Here is a 6453-nt window from a genome sequence, read left to right on the forward strand (position 1 = left end):
TAGTAATCCTCCTGTCTCAGCCTCCCCAGCACAGGGATCACAGGTGTGTGCACCACCACACCTGGTTTTGGTGACTAGCACAGCTTACCCAGGATTCCAGGGCCTGTACGGCATGCAGCATGTAGTACCGGGGATAGAACCAGAGTCCTTCTGCTTGCCAGGCAGGCACTTAGACCATCAAGCTATCTCCCTATTCACATGTTATTCTCAAGAACGTGAAAATGTTCTACTGTTAGATGGGGTTGATGGCTTCACAATTCACTGAGGGCTGGACTTGAACACTGTTCTCTTCCAAGTTCAATCTCAGTGCAAGGCAATGCACGCCTGAAAGCTTCCCCAGAAAGCTGTCTGACCCCAACGCTGCTACCAGGGGAAATAGGACAAGCTACACCAGAGGCTCCTGTACTTCTGCCTTCTGCCACCAGTCTGCAAGGGAAGGGACTGAGGGCTTCACGCCTGACCTCACAGCTGAGATGGAGAGGAGAGGAGTGCATGGGAGAGATGCTGAGTGGGTAGGTAAGGGGGCTCAGTGTGCCCCAGACACCAGGTAGGGGCTGTTGGGCCTGATGTGCCTGAGCCAGGGGCCAGGCTGGTGCCTGCCCATCCCAGCCCACCCCAGCCCATCTCTCCCAGCCTCACTCAGATCCTCCTGGACAACACCCCAGCCGGTCACCCAGCAGTCAGGTCGGTGTAGGAACTCGGAGGAGGAGGCCTGGACACAGATGGGCTGGATGTACTTGGTGTAGGTGACAGGGGAGGCCAGCTTCAGCAGGGCGATATCATTGGAATGCCCTTTGGCTCCAGGGTGTACGAAGATATCTGCCACCCTGTAGCGGTGCAGGTAGGCTCGGAAGTTCCAGGCAGATGGGTAGAGAGTGAGCTCACCCAGCTGGACAGTCCATTTAGAAGCATCAGGGAACCTGCCATGGGGAAGAGAGATCTCAGGTCCTGGGAGGAGAGCTGGCCACCCGGCCCCTCCCTCCATAGTCCTGTGAAGCTCTACCACCTCCTCATATGGGACACCTTCACCGAGTCTCTCTTCTGGGCCAGAAGGACCTCTGAAGACCGTATTGGACCCTCAACAAGCTGCACTGGAAGTCCCCACTTGTGGGCACTATTGGGGGAGCTGGAGGGCATGGCTCCCCTGGGGAATAGTTCCAGCCCTCCGTGGGACCCCTATGCAGCTCAAAGAGGACAGCACAGATTTTGGGGTCTGTTTAGGGCTCTTGGCAGTACACTCTGCTCACTGGACCCCCTCAAATCCCCCACATGCCCCAACCCTGTCCACTCAGAACAGCATAGGAGCGGAATGGGGGAGGGGGCTGTACTCTTGGAGCCATTGGGATGGAGGTGGAATAATGCACCCAAAGCTTGTGGAATGTTCTGGAAGGACATTCTGGAAAACTCTGAGCAGGGTACCCTCCAGGGGCACTGGTGGAAAGTCACCAGTGTGCAGTCAGGGACTTGGGTCCCTGGCCCACCTGGCAAAACAGTGCGCGGCCGAGAGCACCCAGAGGCGGTTCAGCAGGCTCCCTCCACACAGCGCTCTGTGCCTCATCTCGTGAAGCGCGGCCTGCCATGGCCAGCGGCCTCGCGACGACGATACCCCACCCACGATCAGTACGTGGCCCGCGCGGAGGCCGCAGGGTCCTGAGGACAGAGACACTGCTGAGCGGGAGGCGCCACCCATCTTAGGGGCCCCGCGAGGGCGTGGACCTCAGGGCCTGCGGCCCTCCCACCCCACGCCCGCTCCTGCGTCGCCCCGCAGAGGTACTGGACGTCGGGACTGTGGCCGCGTGGTCTACAGACTGCCGCCCCCCCGTGCCGGTAAGTACTGGAAAGCAGCCTGGTGGGTTCGGGACCTGCGACAGGGAGAGGACAACGTGGGCGTCTCAGTGCTGCACCCTGCCCTCTCCCGGACCCCCCACCCCCACCCCGCAAAGCCCAGAGTGCTGGGGACTCACCTTCCACTGCGTCCGTGTCAGTTGGTGCTGCGGGAAGGCGACAGTGAACGCCCAAGACCTCAACGCCCAGCCGCACCCCCGCCCTGTGGGGCCTGCAGCGCCTGAGCTCACCGGGCTTCTCAGGTACCATCCCCGACAGTCCTAAGGTTGTGAGCATCAGGAGCATTCCACCCCTTAAGACCATAATGTCTTCTCCTTCGCTTCTTTCCTGCTTCTCAGGTGAGGTGCCCCCGCTGGGAGGGAGGGGGCGGGGCCCTGGACACCCCCGCCTCTCGGTTTACCCAAGTATACTCGCAGACCAAGTGTCCTGCTGTTTTGCTCCTGCAAGGGCCGACCACTCACAGTACCACTTGACACTACCTAGTAGCCAGTGAACCCCAGGAGTCCCCCTTCTTTGTGCAGCCCAGGGGTCCTGCTGTCTCCTTTGTTACCCCCTTTCCTTGTGACCTGGCCATCAGCCAAGAGCCCCCAGGAAGCCTATTGGCATGCCCTTACCTCATGGTCAGCCCCTTAGGAGCCAACAAGTATGTCACCAGCTGTTAAAGGTATGATCCATTCAAGACAAGAGGAAGCTGGCTTTGTTTCGTCAATGGACAGGGCCTGGAAGCATCTATCTACTCTGCCTGCTGCCCTGTAAAAGGCCCCATCCAAGTGTCCCTGGCCTCAAGGGGTGGTCCCATCGTGGGGACAGTTAGGGGGCGGAGTACTAGCGCAGTCAATCCCAACATGAACAGCCAATCAGATGTCCATATGGGCATCCCATGAGCCAGGTTCACAGCACTCACAACTTTCCACCTTTTCAAGGTCAATGTCTTGACAGTGAAAGGGCAAATGTGAAGTCACCCAGAGCTTCCAGGTGCCCTCCTCAACACAGACGAACAGCCCTTCATTCTCCATCAAGGACCTATGACTGTTCATGGGAGAAATGCCCACTGGGGAGGGGGTACACTCTTGGAGTCAGGGGTTCATTGGGTTTGGTCAGGGAGGGATGGGCCATAATGGCTGACAGTTACTCAGTCTCCAGTTCCTCCACTCATCCACCTAATGTCCTGTGGCCCCATCTCCACCAGGAGTCATGTTATGAACAGAACGAGCCTGGCAGAAGTTTAAGAATACAGAATACTCTCAGGTGGGGTATTCCAAGTGCTCCTGTTACTTCTCTAGAGCTGGTCCAGCGCCAGTGCTTCCTGGATTTGACATCTTAATTCTGCTGAATTCATCCCATACTGCACAATGGGATGAAGCCCAGGAGCAGAAGTGTCAAAGAGAACCCCACAATCACCAAAAGTCTTTTGGAATAAGCTGAACTGACCCCAGAGGAAACCAAAAGCATCTAGGCAACAGAGACCAAATAGGCAGCTTCCAACAAGCATCCCTCAGAAAGATCCAAGATGTTTGCAAGAATTTTATGGGGGGCAGTGGCGTCTGAACTGAGGGTCACATCAAGCTGCTTGCTGCTTCAGGGGTGTATTTAGGAAGTCAGCACTATGGCAGAAGACATCCAGACCAAAACCAAGAACTACAAGACTGACCCTTTTGACAGCCACTTCCCCAGTCAGAACCAGACCAGGAACTGCTGGCAGAACTACCTGGACTATCACCGCTGCCAGAAGGCAATGACTGAGAAAGGGGGTGATAGCTCTGTCTGCAGTGTACAAATCCCGCTGCCCCATATCCTGGGTCGCAGCCTGGGACAACTGTCGAGCTGAAGGCACGTCTCCTGGCAAGATCTGAACTGACTCCGCCTGTTTCTCTGTCCTCTGCTCATCTCCTGGTGGTTAAGGGGGATGTGGATATGTGATGGTCCTTTCCTGGGACCCTGAATCATGACTTAACTCATAATAAAAACTCACTTGTATGAAAGAGAGAGCTTCCTGGGCAACCCGCTCGGGTCCCCCTTCTGTCCTCTCTGAGACAGAAGCTTTCTTTCCCAATAAAATATTCTACTCTAAAAACAAACAAACAAACAAACAAAAACCACTCAGTTATAAAGTGAAAAAACAAAGAATTTTATGGAGGAAAAAGCAAAGAAAGAGAATATTTAGAAATTTAAAATATTACTACTAAAATAAACTATTTTAGTTTGGGTAAGCAGCACATGCACATAATCTCCAGACTCAGAAAGTTGAGGTGGAAGGATCGCCAAACTGCAAGAACAGCAAGCTCAGTGCCATGGACTACATAAAAACACTGTGTGTGACTCACAAACTTAAAACAAAACTAAACAAAATAGCAAATAAGACACTTTAGCAGAAGGGCTGAATAAAATGCACATAGGTAAAGAATGAACTAGTAAACTTGAAGATAAAGTAAAGGGAAAAGCTCAGAATTTAGAGCAAAATTGTTAAAAGGTTGAGTGTGGTGGCACATGCCTGTAAATCCCACCATGCTGGAAGCTGAGGAAGGAGAATCTCAAGCCCAAGGCCAGCCTGAACTACGTAACGACAGCCTGTCTCAAAAAACAAAACAAAACAAAAATTGCTAAAGGGGTAATTACATGAAAGGAAGTAAAATGTCAGACATTTGTTCAAATTGGGAAATAGGGTAGGATGCTTACTCCTTTGACTCCTCTTTGTCAGCTGATCGATTGATTGATTGATTGAGACAAGGTCTTTCTGTGTAACTCCTTGAATTTGCTTATATAGCCCAGGCTGGCCTCAAAATCACAGTGTTTTGTGATTAACACCAGGATTACTGGCCTGAGTGAGACTACACCCAGCTGTCAGTTTTTCCACAAAAAGGTTTTTAAAACGGGCAAAAGACATAGTTGGGAAAAGAAAGAGCAAGCCAGACTTCAGATTTTTATGAACAGCGTAGAAGAAAGGTGGGAGGGTTGGTATCAGCCCCATGCACTGGGGGCATCTGTCTGCAGCAGGAAGAAGAATCCCAGATCTGCCGTCTGAATATGCAAAAGCATTTCCTGCACTTTGCATATTCCCAGCACAGTGGCTGAAACCAAGGAGGTGCCGAGTGCCTGCGGATGGCCATGGCCGTCTGGAAGCCTGGCTGCATTTTCCTGTGAAAGACTCACCCAGGGTTGCGGGTACTTCCCCACTCAGCAGTGTTCTGCCCGGGTGATCTGTTGCCTGGGAATGCTGAAAGGGTTGCGCATGCGTATGACTGCAAAGGACCAGCACATGGTGGGGATGACAGGGATGATGGTAATAAGGACTATTGTGGTGTCCTCAAGTGAGATTTGCTGGGACCAGGCCTGGTTCTGATCCTTCAGTGCTTCTCCAACACCATTTCTGAGACCAAATTAGAAAACAGCCTCTAGCAGGCTGTATGTGCTGTTGTGTCCAAAAGGCATCTGTGCTTCATGAAGCTCAGCTTCTTTTGCAACCAAAAAGTCCTTTGTATGGTTAATGGAAATGCTTTACTATCTTCCAAAATTCTGGGCCAGGAAGATAGCTCAGGGGTGTAAGCACCTGCCTGGCAAGCATAAGGTTCTGAGCTTCATCCATGATATCAATAATAATAATAATATTCCCAGGATTTGGGGCTGGAGATACAGATCAGTGGCACAACACCTGCCTTGGCAAGTGCAAGGTCCTGAGTTTGGTTCATGGGATTGAAAAAAAGTAGCAGCAGCAGCCGGGATTCTGGCAAGTGTAATCCAAAACATAGAGTCTGCTCCTGCCAAATGGATATACACTTCAACGGTTCACTCCATACTAGTAAATATCTGGAAGCTGGTGACCACCACTTTGAACACCTTTTTCTTTTCGTAGTAGGTATCAAACTCAAGACTTCATGCTTGCCAGGTAGAGGTTGTGCTGCTGAGTTATATCTCCAGACCATCTTTTTCTTTTCTTTTTTTTTTTTTTTTTTTTGAGCTGAGATCTCACTTTGTAATTTGGGTTGGCCTTGAATTCATTTTATAGCCCAGGCTGGTGATCCTCCTGCCTCAGCCTCTGAAGTGATAGGATTACAGGTGTGCCAGCTTGAACACCTCTTGTAATTGTATAGGCAAAAGGCAACTTGTATTAATATCGTGAATTTTTTGCTTTTTTATTTTTATTTTTTTTTGAGACACATTTTTACATTTTTAGATTGGTTCTAAGCTCACTATGTAATCCAGGTTGACTTCAAACTCAGAGATCCTCCTGCCTCAGGCTCCTGAGTGCTGGGGTTACAGATGTGTGCCACCACACCCAAATTCAATACATGTAGCATTAAAATATTTACACAGGGCCAGCGAGATAGCTCAGCAGACTAAGCATCTGTGTATGCAAGCACAGGGACTGGGTTTCAATTCCTGGTACCACATGCTGTGCCAGTCCCACCTCTGGGCACGCTGAGCAGGCCACCAAAACCGGGTCTGGTGGTGCATGCCTGTAATCCCAGCACTGGGGAGGCTGAAAACAGGAGGATCACTATGAGTTTGAGCTGCATAGCAAGACCCTGTACCAAATACATTAATATATTGGGGCCGGGCAGATAGCTCAATAGATTAAGCGCTTGCCTGGAAAGCTCAAGGGCCTGAGTT

At 51.3% G+C, this 6453-nt stretch overlaps 1 pseudogene; it reads left to right on the plus strand.

Moving 5' to 3' along the window:
• The first annotated feature begins 3390 nt into the window (after window positions 1-3390).
• LOC101586860 lies at window positions 3391-3698 on the plus strand (annotated as a pseudogene).
• The last annotated feature ends 2755 nt before the right edge of the window (window positions 3699-6453 follow it).

This window comes from Octodon degus, unplaced genomic scaffold (genome assembly GCF_000260255.1).
Source record: "Octodon degus isolate 3935 unplaced genomic scaffold, OctDeg1.0 scaffold00021, whole genome shotgun sequence".
Classification (NCBI taxonomy): domain Eukaryota; kingdom Metazoa; phylum Chordata; class Mammalia; order Rodentia; family Octodontidae; genus Octodon; species Octodon degus.